This window comes from Neophocaena asiaeorientalis, unplaced genomic scaffold, assembly GCF_003031525.2.
Source record: "Neophocaena asiaeorientalis asiaeorientalis breed wild unplaced genomic scaffold, Neophocaena_asiaeorientalis_V1.1 scaffold191, whole genome shotgun sequence".
In the NCBI taxonomy this organism is placed as follows: domain Eukaryota; kingdom Metazoa; phylum Chordata; class Mammalia; order Artiodactyla; family Phocoenidae; genus Neophocaena; species Neophocaena asiaeorientalis.
In genome coordinates, this window is record NW_020175105.1 from 4,018,434 (window position 1) to 4,038,280 (window position 19,847).

The following is a 19,847-nucleotide window of genomic DNA, read 5'->3' on the forward strand; positions in this document are numbered from 1 at the left end:
TTATATAATTGCATTTAGGGGATTATATTTACTTTTATTTGCAACACACTTAACAATCATTTTACTTTTGTTTCTCATAGGACAACAGGCACAAAATGATAATGCATTTTCACAAATTATTTGGCAGCTGGTGGTGGTATATTTAAGTCCATTAAATTAAGAAACAACTCATCAAGCCTCCCTCCTCCAAAGCACACTATAAAGATAGGAGTAACAGTTCATAAAGCAGGATTTTTGCACAGAAACAATTAGATTCAGAATGTGAGGCTTTAATTGCACATAGACAAATTATTCTTTTTAGTTCTGCTTCACAACAGCAAGTCATTGCTGTGGGGAAAATGTGTCCACATTAAAGCTGAAAACTGATTTTTGATAAAATAAAGCTACCTGTATCCTAGAGAAAATTTGATGGCTTACTGAAGATAGGATTATGCTGAAAGTGTAACACCTGTGAAAAATACAATTCAAAAGGACTGCCTTAAAGATGTAAGTTTGTCCTTGTGACATATGTGAATCGTTATTATTAGCTATTTTTAAAAACTAGTGAAGTAAGGACAAAAATAAAGGGAATTATTCTTTAATTAAAAAAAAATGTTCCTTTATGGCATTACAATTATACAAGTAAATCTTTGATATATTTTTATACTAAAATGATAAATATCCAGTTCCAGCTTTGACATTTAAAGAGATTAGGAGGTGTCTCAACAATCCTCAAAATAACAACAAAAAAGCAACCACTCTTTTTGGACCTACCAGGAACTGAGATTATAGGGCAAAATATCACCCCAAATCCTAGAAGTGAATCCAGAATATCGCAATTGGAATCTGTTTTCTTGGAGTGCTGGAACCATAGACTCGCAGGAACACTCAGATGATAATTTTGAAGAATTGCTGGGGGCTGAATAAGGACTTGTGTGAGAACGATAAATAACTAGGGTCAGAAGTCGTAGGGTGGTCTTCACACTGTTGTGGGTTTAAACACCAGACATTACGTCAGATTTTCCCAGCAAACCTCTGAAAAGGATTCTGCCTGGCTCTGGCAGGACAGAGGAGGGAGCAGTCATTGTGAAAGTTGCTGAGTATCTCTTAACAAAGCCCTCCTGTTCAGGGGAAAGGCCTTTACAAGACATTTATCCCACCTGCAGGAAGGGCATTTCTCCAACTGCAGTACATTAGCCTTATGCTCCAAACCTAGTGGGGGGTGAGCTATACCGCTGTGCAACCACTTATAAAGGTCAGAGTCTAGAGACACAGGCCCACTAAAATACACACTTAATCATAATTATAGAAAGATAGCCCTCCCGTACACCTTGCAGCAACACAAATAGGACTCCTACAAAATAACAAGGGATTGCAACTGAAAGAGGTGTGACACATAGAAGCTTTCTGCAGAGGACTGTGTAGGAAAATCCAAAATCAATAGGGAAGCAGACAAACAACAACAACGAAAACAAGAATACTAGAGGAGTTTGAACCCCTAGCACCTACAGTTACAGCAAACATTAAACTCAGTACATCTTCAGGGAAGATGGATATACAAAATTGACATAAAAGATTATATAACTCAGTTTCTATTACCCAAAACATCATACCTATTTCAAAATTATAAGGTATGCAAGAAAGGCAAGAATATAATCTGAAGAGGCAAAGCAATCATCAAAACCATGCTCAGCAGCCATTTTACAGATCTTATGGAAGTTTCACCAATTGTCCCACTAAAATAGTACAAAGACCTCTAAAACATTACTCAAAGTTGTGGCAGACACAAAACACATATCGTTTGATTCCCTTTATATGAAATGTCCAGGAAAGACAAATCCACAGAGACAGAAAGCAGATCACTGGTGGCCAGGGGCTGGAAGCATTACTGGGATGATGAAAATCTTCTAAAACTGAATTGTGGTGAGTTTTGCACAACTCGGTAAATTTACCAAAAATCATTGAATTTTATTCTTAAGATGGGTGTATGTTATGATATGTAAATTATACCTCAATAAAGTTGTTTTTAAAAAATAGTACAAAAGCCAGGGAGCCGGAGCCCTAAAAAAAAAAAAAAAAAAAGTTCAGATACAACACACATTTTTGAATTATCAGACAGGGAATTTAGACTATCTATTAGTAACATGTTAAGGGCTCTAAGGAATGAAGTAGAAAGCATGCAAAAAGTAATGGATGGAGAGAATAAACTCTAAAAATAAAACAAAAGAAAATGCTAGAAATCAAAGACAATGTAACAGAGTTGAAGAGTGCTTTTGATGCCTCAGTAGACTGGATATGGACATGGAAAAAAATCAATGAGCTTAAACATAGGTCAATAGAAACTTCACAAAGTAAAATGCAAGAGAAAATTAATAATAATAATAATGATGAAACCTAGCATCCAAGAACTGTGGAAATTTTTTACATTGTGTATCATTCATGACATAGAAATGCCAAGAGAAGAAACAGAGAACAGAGCAGAAAAAATATTTTAAGTGATAGATGTTGAGAAATTTCAAAAATTAATACACACATCTAATCATAGATGCATGAAGCTCAGAGTATACCAAGTAGGATAAGATCCCCCAAAACTACACTTAGACATATTATGTTCAAACTACAGAAAACAAAAGACAAAGAAAAAATCTTAACAGAAGCCAAAGGGAAAACAAATACCTCAATTGTAGAGAGAAAAAGATTAGAATGATGGTGAACTTCTCATAAGATATAATGCAAGAAAGAAGTGAGTGGAGTAAAATATTTAAAGCATTGAAAGGAAATATTAGAACCACCAAAGTAGAATTCTATACCAGTGAAATTATCCTTCAAAAATGAAGAAGAAACTTTTGAGCAGCTCCATCATATAAAGTCATCACTCAAGACCTCAAACAAGAAAAGAGCTGAACAAACTGGAAAAAGTCAGTGACTTTCTGAAATGCGTCAGAAATTGAGGTCGTAAGACAAACTGCTACCCCAAAATCTGGAGAGGGAGGCAAGTACAGAGAATTTCAGTGGAGAATAAAAATAATAACAATTATATTAATGGTAATACAACCGCTGAAGCAAACAAGAGTAGGAACACTGATATGGCAGTTTTGATGAGTTACTGAAAGTTGAGTGTGGATTAGCTAAAGAGATTAAAAACTCCCAAGGGCCTGGTCTTAGGGGCCTCCCAACTTTCATGGGTTTTATTTATAGGATCCTCACCAGGTTTTCATGATAAACACTAGAGAAAAATCTACACACATATTTTGGTCAGCAGGAGAAAAGTTCCATTTTGAAATACTGTTGGAGAATTCTCAGTAACAATGAACTAGTCTGTAAGAGAAACTCTTTATCAGAGTTTTACCTGACCTGGGAGAAAGTCAATTAAACAACTCCAGTATTCTTTACTAATGTGTCTAATATAGGGGGGAGATAATAATAAAAGAAACTTTGAAGTCTTTGGCACTTACAGCTACAGAAAACCTAAATTATAAGCTAGCTCCTAGGTAGAGTAACATAAAATTTCACATTAAAAGCCAAATCACCTCCATTGCTACTACCTGATGTATCATGTCTGGTTTTCAACACAAAATTGTGAGGTAAGTTAAAAGACAAAAACAAAATAAAACAAAAAAAAACAAAATAAAAAAATTCAATCTGAAGAGATAAAACAAGAATCAGAAATAGAATGAGATATGGCAGATTTGGGGTAATTAATATAAATTCAAAATAACTGTGATTAATATATTAAGAGATCCAATAGAAAAATTACATAATATTCACTAACATACGAGTAATGTTTGCATACAGATGAAACATTTAAGAAGTAAACAAAAATAAATGTTAGAAATCAAAAACATTGTAACAGATGAAGAACGCATATAATGGACTCATTTTATTAGATCAGACACAGCCAAGGAAAGAATCAATGAGCTTGAACAAATGCAATAGAAACTTCCCAAATTAAAATATAAAAACAAAGGATAATTTAAATTAAACAGAATACTCAAGAACTGTGGAATAAGTACAAAAGGTATAACACACATGTAATAGGGATAGCAGAAGAAAGAGAAAAAAAGTAACAGAAGAAATATCTGAGTTAATAATGACTGAGAATTTTCTAAAATAAATGACAAACACCAAACCATAGATACAGGTGGCTCAAAGAAAACCAAGCAGGATAAATACCAAAAAGTCTACATCTAGATATATCATATTCAAACTTCAAGGAAAAAAAAAAAAACACAACAAAAAGAAAATCTTGAAATAAGCCATATAGTGAGAAGGAGAGAGTTCTCCTATAGAAGAAAAAGAATAAAGATTACATCTGACTTCCCATCAGAAACCATGGAAGCCAGAAGGAAGTGAAGTGAAATATGGAGAGTGAGAAAGAAAGAAAGAAAAGGAAAGAAAGAAAGAAAGAAAGAAAAGGAAAGAGAGAGAGAGAGAGGGAGGGTGGGAAGGAAGGAAAAGAAGGAAGGAAAAAGGCCAACAACCTGGAATTCGGTACCAAAAACATTCCTTCAAATTTGTTGCTGGTGGATGTGTTGTGCCAGAAATGTTAGAACAAGTTCTTCTGAGAGAAGAAAATTATACAATTCAGAAACTTGGACCTTTATAAAGAAAGGAAGAACAGAGGAAAGGGAATAATCAGAGATAAAAATAAAACCTTTTTAATTTTATTTCTTATTATTAAAGTATCTGATAAAAAACTTATAGCAGTAATAATAGTAACAATGTATTAGGTGATTATATCATATAGCTAAGTGAAATTAATGACAGCAATATTATAAGGGACAGGAGGGAGGAATTGGGAAATTATACTAGTATGTGCCTGCACTACACATGACGTGGTATAGCATTACTTGAAAGTGGATTTAGATTAGTTGTAAATGTATATCGCACACTCTAGGAGTATAAATGATATGCTAAAAGAGGACAAAACATGGATTCATATGAAATTCTCAGTTAAAACCAGAAAAGTCAATGCAAGAGAGAGAAATATAATAATAATAGGTGCAACAAATGGAAAACAGAATCTATATCAACTCTTTAAATGTGAATGGTCTAAGTACTCCAATTAAAATACAGAGACTGTGAGAGTGATTATAAAATAAAAACTAACTATATGTCCTCTACAAGATACAGATAAATTAAAAGTAAAGAGATATGAAATGATACACCACACAAACACTATTTTTTAAAAAGCTGTAGTAGTTGTATTTCAGACAAAGCAAACTTCAGAGCAATAAAATGATTAAATAAATATAAATAGGTTTATTCTCCAAGAAGAATTAAAATCCTAAAAATATAGTGGTCTAGCAACAGAGTATCAAAATACATGGGGCAAAACTGATAGACCTGCAAGGAGAAATATTCAAATCCACTACTGTAGTTGGAGATTTCAACAGCCCTCTGTCAGTAATGACAGACCTAGCAGGTGGAAACTCGGGAAGGACATAGGTAAAGTGAGCAATGCCATCAATCAGCTGGATGTAATGGGCAGTTATGGAATACTTCATGCAACAACAGTAGAATACACATTCTTGTCAACGTCACATGGAACATTCCTCTAAATAGAGGACATCCTCAGTGATAAAACACCACAACAAATTTAAAAGAACAGAAATGCATACAAGGTATGCTCTCAGACAACAGTGGAATTAAACTAGAACTCAATAACAGTAAGATAACCCACACAGGTACAGTCAACTGATCTTTGAAAATTGAATAAAGGGAATTTAATAGAGAAATGATCTTTTTTTTTTCAATAAATAGTGTTGAAACAATTGGACACCCATATACAAAAAATAATGTACTAGGAAACAACTGTCACAAAAACTTTCATAAAAATTAACTCAAAATGGATCAAAATGTACCTAAATATAAAATATAATATATAAAATATAAAACCAAAAATATAATATAATATAAAATATAAAACCATAAAATGTCTAGAAGAAAATATAGGAAAAATCTATGTGATCTAGTTGGATTGGATGTGAGAAATATATATATATATATAATATAAATGTTAAAAACACAATCCATAAAGGTAAACTATTAATGAGTTGCACTGTATTTCTATTAAACACTGTTTAGAAAACCAAAAGACAAACATAGACTAGGAGAAACTATTTGTAAAACATATATACGAGAAAAGATTTGTATCAAAGTATGCAGAGAAGTCTCAAAAACATTAAGAAGCAAACAGCTGAATTACAAAATAACCAAAACAACAGAGAGAGAGAGAGAGAGACATTACTGAATAAGATATACAGATGATGAATCAGCATATAAATGAAGCAAAATGATTTGTTAGAGAGCTGGAAATTAAATACAATGGGAAACCACCACATACCTATTAAAATGTCTAAAATCTGGAAAATTGACAATACCAGTGGCTGGGGAGGCTGTGGGCAATAGGAATTCTCATTGATTTTTTTCTGGTGGGAATCCAAAATGCTACAGCCACTTTGGAAAACAGTTTGGCAGTTTCCAACAAAATTAAACATGATCTCACTACATAAGCTAGCAAATGGATCCCTAGATGTTTATCCAATTGATTTCAGAACAGATTTCCACACAAAAGCCTGCACGTGGACATTTAAAATAGCTTTATTCATAACTACCCAAACCTGGAAGCAATCAAGATATGTTTCAAGAAATGAATGGATAAACAACTGTTACATTTATACAATGGACTATTATTCAGCAATAAAACAGCTATCAGATCATGAAAGCTAGTGGATCAATATGAAATGTATATTGCTAAAGGGAAAACAAATCTGAACAGTCTAAGCACTATATGATACCAATTATATGACATTCTGTAAAAGGCCAAGCTATGGAGACAATAAAAACATCAGTAGTTTTCAGAGACTAAGGGAGAGGAAAGGAAGAATGAAGGAGCGAATCATAGGGTATACTTTCTAGTGGTAATACTATACTCTATGACACCATAATTCTGGACACATGGCACCAGGCACTTGTCAAGAGCCATAGCACAAAGTGTGTACTTTAATGCATATAATTAAAAAATATATATAGTTATATACAGTATATATATATATAGGAAATATAGTTCCTAAACTTGGGGAATACTAGGATATACTATACAGTATGATAAAACAATTACTAGTGGGTGAAAAAGCCTCACTGAAGGAAGTGGAAGAAAAAATGCTGGCCTGATTAATGCTGTAAGAAAGTAGAATCTGTAAGACTAAATGAACTGCACAAAAGCAGTGTAGAAGTTGATTCTGTGGGGTCCAGATTAACAATGCTTACACGGCTCTGCATGTATACTGGAATTAAACATTTAAATAAATAGATGGCTAGTGATGGAAACAAGGTTCCTCCCTCTTTGAGTGAGAACTTAAACATAATCAAAGGAGGAATGAATAATAATACTTGTGATAACGGATTAAACTTGGAGACTTCAGAGTGAACTCATGGTTACATGTAAAAATATTTATAGACATATGTATTCATACATACGATGGTTTAGTATACACATATACCTGCCTTGCTCAGTCAACTGAGAGGACCTAGGAACAATAATGCCCCAGTAACCATGAGCACACCTAGTCCTGAAACCGTGGTTTCTAATTCCATTCATCAACAAAAGAAACAAGGACTCCTTGGAGAAGTGACTGATTATTGGACTAGGGCAGGAAATATACAAGATATGTCTGGTATGTATTACGGTGCTAGAAAGTAAGGAAGTGCTCAGAATAAGTAAACAAATTCATGAAATACTCTCAATGGTAGGCGTATGTCAAAGAAGCACACGTATCAACCGAAAGATCTCCCAAAGGCCAAAGCTGGAAGAATTGGAGCAACAAAATAAAGTAGCCTTGGATTATAAGCCAAAAGACAAAATAAATATCCATGAGTCCATACTGACATAAGTGAATGATTGAATAAATGAATACATAAGTAAAAGACACAAATCTCCCATGCAGAGGAATAATTTGTGTGGCACAAAACAAGGTGGAGCCTAACTCCCCACTCTTTAAGTCTGAGCCTCATAAAGTGACTTCGTCCAAAGAGCACAGCAAACAGCATCTGGGAAAAGTCACTTAACAGTGGAGAAACCTGGCAAACAGCCTCAGGCTGGGTGATAATTGTCAATATCAGCAAGGATGAGCTATACTGATAATTTGTACCCTTGATATGAAGTGATGAGAATGACACCTTACTTCTGTGGCTTCCTCCCCAAAAGATATTACCACTGACTAGTCGTGAGCAAAGTATCAGACAAATCCCAGAAAGGAACATTCTACAATGCAAAATACCTGACCAGTGCTTCTCAAGATCGTCAAGGTAGTCAAATATACATATTTTTTATGTCTGAGAAGCTGTCATATCCAAGAGGAACCCAATGAGTCATGATAACTAAATGTAAAGTAGTATCTGGATGGGATCCTGGAACAGAAGAAGGACTTCAGGGGAAAACTGAGGAAATTTGAATAAAGTGTAGAATTTAGCGAAGTCTTAAAATTTACATCGCATGTAAAGTTGAGATGGAATCAGAGTATTTGTGAATGAGAGAAGTCATGGTATTGTGGAAAGTGTCCTATACAGTCAGTATTTCATCCATCCCAAAGGGATCACTGTTGTCAGTAAGCTCATAAAACTGTCAGATTAACATGACAACAATGGGACTTCCCTGGTGGCACAGTGGTTAAGAATCCCCTTGCCAATTCAGGGGACATGGGTTTGATCCCTGGTCCAGGAACTAAGATCCCACATGCTGCAGAGCAACTAAGCTGGCGTGCTACAACTACTGAGCCGCGTGCTGCAACTACTGAAGCCTGCGCGGCTAGAGCCTGTGCTCTGTGACAATGAGAAGCCCGCGCACCACGACGAAGAGTATCCCCTACTCGCTGCAACTAGAGAAAGCCCGTGCGCAGCAATGAAGACCCAACACAGCCATAAACAAAATAAAACAAAACATGGCAACAAGAATTCCTTAATTTGTTGCAACCTTCCATTTAGATAATGCATTGAACCTGACTAGCCTTTCTGTTTATTATTTTGACATCCTCCTATCTTGCTTTCTTCACTTAGTTTTTAATCCATAAGGCATATGTATGCCTGTTCAAATACCTGTAATGGCTTTCCATTTCACACCAATAATTAGGAAGTACTTACATGACCCACAAAGACATACAAGGCCAACCCCTGGCTAAACCTCAGAGCTGTCTTCCTATCTCTTGTCCTCTAGCTGACTTCCTGGTTTCTTTTCCCTCTAAAGACCAAAGGCCTATTCCCTCTAAAGGCCTCTGCTTTGGGGCCTTTGATTTTATTCCTTCTTCTCCCAGTCAAAAGGTCTGTGGATACTTGTGAGCCCATTTTAACCACCACACTCAGGCTTGTGCAAAAATATCACCAGTTTTGCCATTTTGTACTTTTATTTTCCAGAACAGTTTACCTTCTCTTTATGTTATTATATTACATACTTATTTTTACTGCCTGTATTTTTCATCAGATTCATCTCCCAGAGGACAGGAAATTTTTGTTTACTGATCTATTTTCAATATTGAAAATAGTGCTTTGCCTTCTATAAAAGCTCAGCGGGACAAGAGCTTCAGAGTAGCATTGTCCAAGCATTGAACATGTCTGCAGTGTGAGAGCACTGCACTAGGAACTTTACATGAACAAGCCGTTCCCTCTACTTTGAAAAGGTGTGTCACCTATTTGAGGAGACATAGTTTTTAGTGACATACTGGAGGTAATGAAATGATATGAGCACAGAGAAAAGACACATCTCAACATGGTAGTGTCTTGCAGGGATTTCAGAAAAGGAAGTCTCAGGCAAGCATAGAAAGAAAAACAATATAACTAAAGTCTCCCTTTCTTTATTCTTAAGCTTATACAACTGCATTGAGAAATTTCCCCTTTCTAGAAAAAATACTTTAAAAATTTGATAATATCATCCAAGATAAGAAATAAATAAAATATGGATTTTAGTTTGTTACTCCACAAAGATATGTTTGCATTTCAGCAGCATCTCATACTTTTTTTTTTATTAAAGCAACCATTTCAATACAGAGTTTTCCCACTGAAGGGGGTCTTCCTGGAAGCTCTCAAATCATGGTTTGTTTGATTTTCTTCATTAAGTCACATTTAACGCCATTGAATTAATTTACCTCAAACAAGTGTATATTTTACTCCATCTCTGCCAGTAGGTATAGAGATGTCGCCATCAAGACAACAAGTAACATAGCCCTGTATATTTGGAAGGATGGGGAAACTGATGGCTATAATTGCACATGCTAACTGGTCCTCCTCTGTGGTATTCTGATAATTTATATAGGTCAAGACATTGTACAAAATACAAAAACACAAAGGAAAGAAAAAACACTTCTAAATATGGAAAGTCATGAAGATTCCCACTGAGCTATTATGAAAATATAATGTTCAACCAGGAGAAAAATGGAGATAGTCATCCACGGGTAGACAAGCTGTTAGAGCAAAGACACTAGAGTTATTGGGGAAAATGCATGAGTACGTCTACTCATGGCTGTAATGGATGAGCTAGTGATAGACAAATGCTCCATCAAGAATGTAAACATAAAGTAAGGGATATGTTTAGAGGCAATGGAGAGAGGCTGAGGTTACAAAATCTTGAGGACCAGAGATCCCTAAGGAGACCTGAGGAGAAGTGAGCAAATATTTTGTAACCATTTTCCCTCAGTATATTTTCCAATTCTGGGCATACGACATCCAAGCAAACAGGTACAGGTAAGAGGCAAAGAAACCAACTAAAAGTTTGGCAGGATTGTAGGGCTGGGAAGACAAGTTTAGTGATTTCAGAAGGGAAAGACAAAGAAATTAGCCCAATCCTCAGTCACTGTTTGCCAAAATTTAAAACAGGATGGCACGGGATGCCAAAAATCAAAGCAGAAACTATATAAAGAGCACTGTGGGATTTTAACAGTCTCATGGTACCAAGGAGCAGGTATTAGTGTTCAGGACACAGAGCAGTGGGAGTGGGGCAGGGAACCCCCCATATTCTCAGTTGGAAATTTTAGAAAGCTATATAATAGAGCAGAAGACACACAAATGAAAGAAAAAAAATATATATATATATATTGCCTTAAGTGCACAACACAACCTTCAGAAAGTTCTATCTATCCTACTATTTCTACCAGAGAGAGGACAGGTAAAGTATCTCTGGTGAAATAATTTATCAAGACCCTCTTCAACTTATAGATGAATTCTGGCTCCACACAAATTTTATACAAGAAACATGATGTCTGGTTTTCTGTTAAAATAAAATGCAAACAAAGATAAGACCAAAAGGCTTAAAACTAAGAGGTAAAACAGATGATAGTAAGTAATTATTTTGTGATCTATACATGAGTCAACAGACAGAAGTTAAAATAACTCTGAATAATAGATTTAGGAAAGTAAAAGAGATTATAGATAAGGATGAATTAAAATTAAGAAGTAATAACACTAGAGTGTGTAGTAGTGAATGAGAAAACAGGTAAGTAGAGAATATCCAGATTGATATATGTAGAAAAGAAAAGTTAGCATGGGCTGGTAAGAATATTAAAATTAATGGGACATATTATGAGATGTGAAGAAGGAGACATGAGAGAGGATTAGGAAGATACAAGATTTAAGCTGTAACAGTTAAGAATTTTACAAAATTGAAGTACACAAACCAAGAAAATAAAGAACTCTACAGAACCCAAACAAAATAATTGAAATACACACACACACACACACACACACACCTGTGAATACCTTTGATAAAATACAAAAATTTTAGTAAACTATAAAAATATAAAATATAAAAAACAGAAGTAAAGGACATAAATTTCCTTTCAAAGAAATGGTAGAAAGACTGATAGATAATATCAAAAGAAATATTGTAAGGCAGAAAAACAATGGAATGATATCTTCCAAACAGTCCCATAAGCTCAGATTCAGGCATAAATGTCTTTCCAGTGAAATCCTCAAAATACAAATGAAAGAAGCAGCACTGATATCACACAAACCTTTCCAGAGAATAGGGCATTAGAAAACATGCCCCAGTTAGTTCTATTAGGAGAATATAAACATATTTAAAAAAATGATGTAGATGGTAAAGGAAATTTTCAGACACAGAATTTATGAATTTTTGCATGCATAATTACACAAATAATCATATGCTGAAAATACCCTTGCCAAAATGAGAGAAAATGAGAAAGCCAGCTGAGAGTCTAAAGCAAACCCAGAAGCTATGTGTTGTGTTTCAGCATATGTAAAGCTGACATGTTTGACACCAGTATCACAAAAATGGGAGACAGGAGTTGGGGGTATACTCTCAGAATTGCTGTGGAAATGCAAAATGGTACAGGCTTTTTGAAATAGATGCTTTCAGGTTCTGTAAAGTTAAACATACCTTTACTAAATGACTCAGTAATCCCTCTTCTAGGTATTTCCTAAATGAATAGAGAAACTGGGTTCATTCAAAATCTGTGTGCAGATGTGCATCAGGGTTTTATTAGTAATCATCACAAACTGGCAACAACCCAACTTTTCCTTAGCTGGAGAACAGATGAACAAACTGTCGTGTGTCCATACTATGGGACAACACTTAACAGCAAGAGGGAACAATTCTGGTGCACGTAACATCATGGTGGGCCTCATTGTAAGTGAAGTAAGTCAGACTCAGAAGGCAGCGTGATCTATGATTCCATTTACATGATATACTTGTAAAGCAAATTTTTCTTTTTTACCACAGAGAGACATGGGGGATTTTTTTGGCTAGAGGGGATTATTCTATATCATGATTGTTACAGTCTGATGGTGTATGTTTGCCAAAACTCTCAGTTTTACACTACAGGGAGTACAACATTTTTGTATGTAAATTATACCTTAATAACAAAAATGGAATATTACCCAGCCATAAAAAGAATGAAATAATGCCATTTGTAGCAACATGGAGAGACCTAGATATTATCATACTAAGTGAGGTAAGCCAGACAGAGAAAGACAAATACCATATATCACTTATATGTGGAATCTAAAAGATGATGTAAATGAACTTACATGCAAAACAGAAATAGACCCACAGACAGAGAAAACAAATTTATGGTTACCAAAGAGGAACTGGGAAAAGGATAAATTAAGAGTTTGGGATTAACATATACATATTACTACATCTAAAATAGATAATCAACAAGGGCCTACTGTATAACATAGGGGACTATACTAAATAGTTTGTAATAATCTATGAGGGTAAAGAATCTGAAAAAGAATATAGATTCAGTTATATATATGTGTGTGTGTGCGTATATATATATATATATATATATATATATATACGCACACACACACATATATCTGAATCACTTTGCTGTACACCTGAAACTAACACAATGTTGTAAATCACCTATACTTCAATAAAAATAAAATTTAAAAAAAGGAAAAACAAAGCATTAAGAAAGTGACAAAACCAGCCATAGGGTGACAACAAAAGGCTGATTTCTTGAATTAAAACAACTCAACTAAAACAATGCAATAGAAATGTGAATGAAAGCCTTAACCCGTTTCTTGTATTGTGTGTCTTTTTAATTTTCTGTATTTCTGAGGCTTTAACATCTGGTGCATTGCTGACCCTGGGGAAGACTACCTCTACCAAGCCTGGTGAATTGTAAGAGATAGGAAATGATTTACCTTTGAGCAAGCTTTTCATATACAAAGCAACAAATCCAGAGCCCACACTTCCTCTATGGGGCTCTCACACTCAGGGGCACTATCCCCCTACCCTAATCTCTCTGGGGCCAAGTACCAGATACCTAGAGGCAGCCTCTGTGCCCCAGAGTCCACTAACATTATTCAAACTAGCCAGTCCTCAGCCCAGTTAACTTGCCCTGCCTTTCCTTTCCTGCTAAAACCACAGCAAAATCTCCTGCCTACATTGTCCCCCATTTCCTCTGTCTCATGACAAACCCATGTGTATCTCCATGTTGCCCTGAATGGTGCAGCATGTCCCTTGCTTTGGGGATCTGTGAAAACTATCTTTTCAATGACAATCACCTCCTGATCTATTGGTCTTACCCTGCCAGAATAACAACAAACCTGTATTTTAAGACATGTTCATGTTTTTATTCATATATTTATCCAAATTGCCAGAATAAGTATAGGAAGATCCTTAAGACCATTAGTCATCAAGGTAATAAAAAGTAGAACACAATGATACATTGTTATGCACAGAGTAGAATGATTAAATTGAAAGAGGCAGATGATGATAAATTTTGGTCTGTAATACTCAGAAGCTATCAGAGGGATTGCAAGTTGGAGAAACTCTAGAATATTGTTTGAAATTATCCAGTAAAGCAAAGTATATAAAGGCTGTTGATGCAGAGCTACCACTGGTAGCTATAGGTACAACAAAAATATGTGCATATGTTCACCAAGAAGCAAATAAAAAAATGTTCTAAAAGCAGCAGTATTTGCAATATAGTTGAAATGAAAATGGCCATATTTCCATCAATAATTGAATCAGTAAATAATTAATGACAATGCATATGAACAAAACCCTTCCATTCTCTATTACATTATGGTAGAGTAGAAAAACTCGATGCAAAACTGTATACTATATGATTTCAATTATATAAATAACCCAAAACAATAAAAATGACTTATGATGGTAAAAATTGGGATAAGTTACATTTGTGTAGAGTTGTTAATAAAATATGAATAGAGAGATTTTATGACATATTTGGAGCACAAAACATTTTATAGTATGTAAATTTAATTAATGCAAAAAATAGTTTGGGATTTGGGGGTGTACATAAATGCATATTTAGAAAATTGGAATCTATTAGAATATTTAACTGGAGCATAGAGAAGATTTGACCTATTTTATGAAAATAAAGCTGATGGCAATATCAAGAATGAATTAAATAAGAAAAAAACAGAAAAACATATTGAATGATATAATATTAGCTTCTAGTCCTGATGATTAAAAGAATGTTTAAACTGTTAGAACACAGGGATGGGAGAAAGTTGAAGTTGGCAGGAGCAAAAATCAGTATTTGGCTGGAGATACTGTTGCTATGTGAAAATTAGCCAAGGAAAGAGGAGATCGTCCAGAGGAAGGTCTGGGTCACTTTCCTGTAAGGTGGGTTTAAATAGCCAAGCAGAAGTCCAGCGAGTGGAGGTGAAGCAAGAGAGCTGCACACACAGTCCATCCCCATTGTTCAGGGATCCTTTTTCTGTTGTGTTTTTGTTGTTGTTGTTGCTTTTGTTTTTTATTGAAATATAGTTGATTGACAATGTCGTGTGAGTTTCAGGTGTACAGCACAGTGATTCAGTTATATGTGTGTTCTTTTTCGAATTCTTTTCCCTTATAGGTCATTGCAAAATATTGAGTAGAATTCCCTGTGCTGTACAGTAGTCCTTGCTGGTTATCTATTTTATGCATTAAAAAAAAAAGTTCAAGGATTGTGTGTGTGTAAACTCACCTACTTGCTAAAATGTGTGTGCAACACCAACATCAATAATTGTGGTGCTTTCGCAGTCATTTGTGGGCAGCGAAACAAATGTGAGTCACTCAGTGGAACTGAACAAGGAGCCACTCTTGTTTTCTTGTCTCAACTCTCAAGCTATAATCAAGTGTCCTTTCTGTGGTCTATTTAGTGCCAGTTTTTTAGGGTGTTTTTTTTTTTGGCATTTTTGTGTTGTTATTGGTGATTTCACTGTTTGAAATGACCCTCAAGCATAATGCTGAAGTGCTATCTAGTGCCCCTGAGAACAAGAAGGTGGCAATGTGCCTTCTATGTACTAGCTGAGGCTTGTTTGTTACGTGTGAGCTGTAGCACTGTTGGCTATAAGTCCAATGTTCATGAATCTACAAGACACATGAAATAAGGTGTCTATAAACAGAAACACAGCCAAAGAAGGTTGTGTATTGATCATTTGACAAAAGTGCTGTGACAAGAGGTTCACAGGAAGCTGACCTTGTATTTCCTGGAGCAGCAGCTCTGTATTTGAAAGGCTGGGTTCAGAAGCAATGAAGAGATTGTGGGTCAGGTTGTAACACTGTGTACTCTGACTGAGAAATTGAGTAGCCAGTGGCCCACAATAGAGTCGGTTCCCACACAGTTCTAATTCAGTGGCAACCGTACCTAGCCTGTTTTAATCAAAATGGCTCAAAAGCTACATTTTCAGATGATGCAGGAATACCAAATACTATTAGTTGCTGGCAGAATATCCCAGTTGAGATGGTCACAGGTGATGAGCCCAAAGAACAAAACATGCAAACCAGGGAGGAAGAGAGGTATGAAGATACCTCAATATGTGGCTCATTTTACAAGATGGGTGGAGGGGCTGTTAGTTAAGGAACATTTATTCGGGTTTTCACAGCCTCTTGAGAAAGAACTTGAGAATGACTGAGAAGAGGGTTTTGCACTGAAAATAAGAAGAGCAATTTCATTAGAATGAGGATGACAGAGTGAGATTGTTATCAGATAAGCATCAAATTAGTAATGGAGAAAGAGAGATGGAAAAGTTTAGATTTTAAAACAAAGAAAAAAATATCTGAAGAGAGAGCAAGAGAAAGATGGTGTGACCTAGCAGCAGGGTTAAGAAAATAGTTTTTCTTAGTATGAAATGGAAGTAAGAATATTTTTAGACCACAAATATAAAGGAGAATGATATGTCATGTGATTACATGTGATTACATGGAGGTGGCAGAGGACTGAATCAAAAGCAATTTGCAGACTATAGCAATGAATAGGGATCTTCCCTTTCTATAGTAAGAGAGCAAGGAATAAAGCGGTAGGAAAAAATGAAGTGGATGAAAAAAGAGGAGGAGAGAAACATAATGAGGAAATAAAAGTTTTTTTTTTTTAACATTATCAAAACATTTAGAGGCGACTGTCAATAAAGTTCAGTTTTAACATATTCAGTAAAACTCTACTGGGCATTTGTTATATGTTAGGCAGTACAATTGGCTTAAAGAAACATGTTAAGAAAAGAAAACTAGTCTTGGTTTTCAAATTGCTTAGAACATATTGGGGACAAGTGTATTAGGAATATGTTCAAGCTGCTTTTGGAACAAAAGAAATGGCACTATGGGAAACTGCTTCTAAATCAGCTTGGGGAAGGATTCCAAGGGAAGTGATGTTTGAGCTGACTCATAAAGGGTGTGCCAGAGAGAGACACATGGAGAAAAGAGTAAATGCAATCTTAGGCAAGGGAAGCAGAGACAAGGAAGTGTAAGGAAGCATGGCTATGTGGGATAAACAAAGAAACTGAAAGAGCAAAGTGAAACAGAAGCCAATAGAATCTCTAAGTGTCTAAAGGCATCAGCTGGAGCCAGATAATGGCGATGGGAATGGCATGATGAACTCACTTTTTAATCTTAGAAACATCATACAGATGGTAGATTGTAGAATGTCATCTATCTTCATAGTGAACTAGGAGCTAGAACTTTTACCCAGAGTGTGGTGTGGAAGTAGTTTGGGGATCTGAAATCATTGGAAATTATTTTGAATAGCTGCTAAGAGAAGAGTTACAATGAGTCAATTAGAGATGGGGAAAGTATTTCCAAGTATCCTTAAAATTCTGGCCAAAGTTGCATAGCATGAAATTGTGATCCATCTAGTAATCACAGCTATGTTAACTGCAACCTAGGATAGTCAGCAAAAAGAACCAAAAGATATGATAGGGTTGGACTATTTGGAGTGATATTTATCTGGTTGACTATGAGGACAAAGAACAATCAAAGACATTAGTTCAGGACAATTAAATTGGTGAACCTTGGGATCTATCATGGGTATGAATGAAAATAAGCCTTGAGTGGACTCATAACACAGGAGAGAGGATAGGGTCTGATGGGTTAGATGTTGAATGAGTCCAGAATCAATAAAGGAAGGAGATAGTTGAAAAACTATAACTGATGGTCAATACAGGAATAATACAGTTCAAAGAACTTAGGGGCAGGTTACTTCCTGGTAAAAAATGAAGTTTAGGATGTAAGTCACAGATAGTCAATGAAGTAGGTCAGAGTTGAAGGTCTGAAGAACTGAGGGTCAGATAGATGCTGGATTGCTAAATTCAGGATGGGGGAAACTAAGCCGTATGATGGTTGATTAGGATACTTGTGCCATGCTTTCTACCACAAGACCACATTTTTAATCAGAGACTACTTGAATAACTGTTTAATGGATTTAATACCAGCTCAATCAGAATCTAACATGAGAGATTTGGAAATAATTTTTGACTTTTGCATTTTAGTAAACTGGAGATAATTGTAGCTTTTGGAGTGAGGTGTTATCCTATGAATTTTTCTGCAGAGAAATTATTTGCAAAAGTATTAAATCAAGATAAAAGAAGGGTCTTTTTCCTCTTTATTCTTCCCATTTGTGTGTTTTGTCAGTTAAATATCATTGGCATTATTTATAGGCTCTAAGTTTCATATGACAATGACCATGTGTTTTGTGTGTTCAAATCTATAAACTCATTTTCTGGCATGGACCATTGTATATTAATGGTTAACCAATATTTGCAGAATGAATGAATTAGTTCTAGAATTGAGCTCAAAGTATATAGAATTAAATTCTGTTTTGTCTCTTCTTAGCTTGTGATTTTTGACAAATTATCTTAGTTTTAGTTTTGAATCTTTTTCTTTAAACATTTTTATTGGAGTATAATTGCTTTACAATGGTGTGTTAGTTTCTGCTCTATAACAGAGTAAATCTTTATATGTAATATTGGTATATTGGTATATAGCAATAAAAATAGGGGAATATGAGGAGGAAGTACAATGAAAACATTAAAATGCTTCATAACTTATAATGGTTAAATAAGTTTATCTGAATTTTACATTTATTTTATTGTGGTTTATAGTGTTAAGTAAGCTGTTCAAAGAAAACTAAGACAATATCTTTAATGTGATATCTTCTTCTTTCACACCAGCAATCGTTGATGCAAATATATTCCCTGCTTTAATAATAATCTATCACTTTGTTGTAGATTGCTTTTTAAAATAAGTATAATTTTCAGAGTCAAAATACAAATAGTAAGTATATAACTCTTAGAATGTATACATTTATCTCTAGAAAAACCACTAAGATTGTAATATAGACCATCTCCATCTCCCTAAAAGACTCTATCCTGTACTTTTACAGCCCATACCACCCCAATTGGAACAATACAGTTTTCTAGGTTTTTTAATGCTTTTGGGATTTGTCCAGATTGTGGCATTTGTCAATAGTTTGCTCTCTTTAATTCTTTCTTTAATATTGCATTATATAAATAATAAATATTTCTCTATATCTTAACTAGGGTAAGAAAACTAACAACGAAACAGAAAACAAATATATAATAAAGTTATCAATAAGACAAAAAATAATTATTTGAACAGACTGATAAAATTGATAACATTTGACAATATCAGGGAACAAGAAGGAAGGGGATGCTGGGAGAGAGAGAGAGAGAAAAGAGAAAAAACAGAAGGAGGCCATATAAAACATAACAAAAATAGTTGATCACTACAGATCCTAAATACATTTTAAAAATTAGAAGAGGAGCATATGATCAACTTCATACCTATAAATTATAAAGTTTAGATCAAATAAATTCCTAGGAAAATACTCATTGAAAGTAAACAAAAATTTGAGTGGGAAATTTCCATTCTTTTTTAACAAAAAAGTATTAAAATTCAAACCATAATTAAAGCTTTCCTCAAAGAAAATTAAAAACACAAACGAATCTTACCAACATTTAAGAAAAAAATAACATAAATCTTAGACAAACCTTTTTAGAAATTAGAAAAAGGGGATACACTCCAATTCACATTCTGAGGATAGTAGAACTTGACACCAAAACCAGACAAGAATCCAACAAGAAAGGGCATGTCCACTTCCAACTCT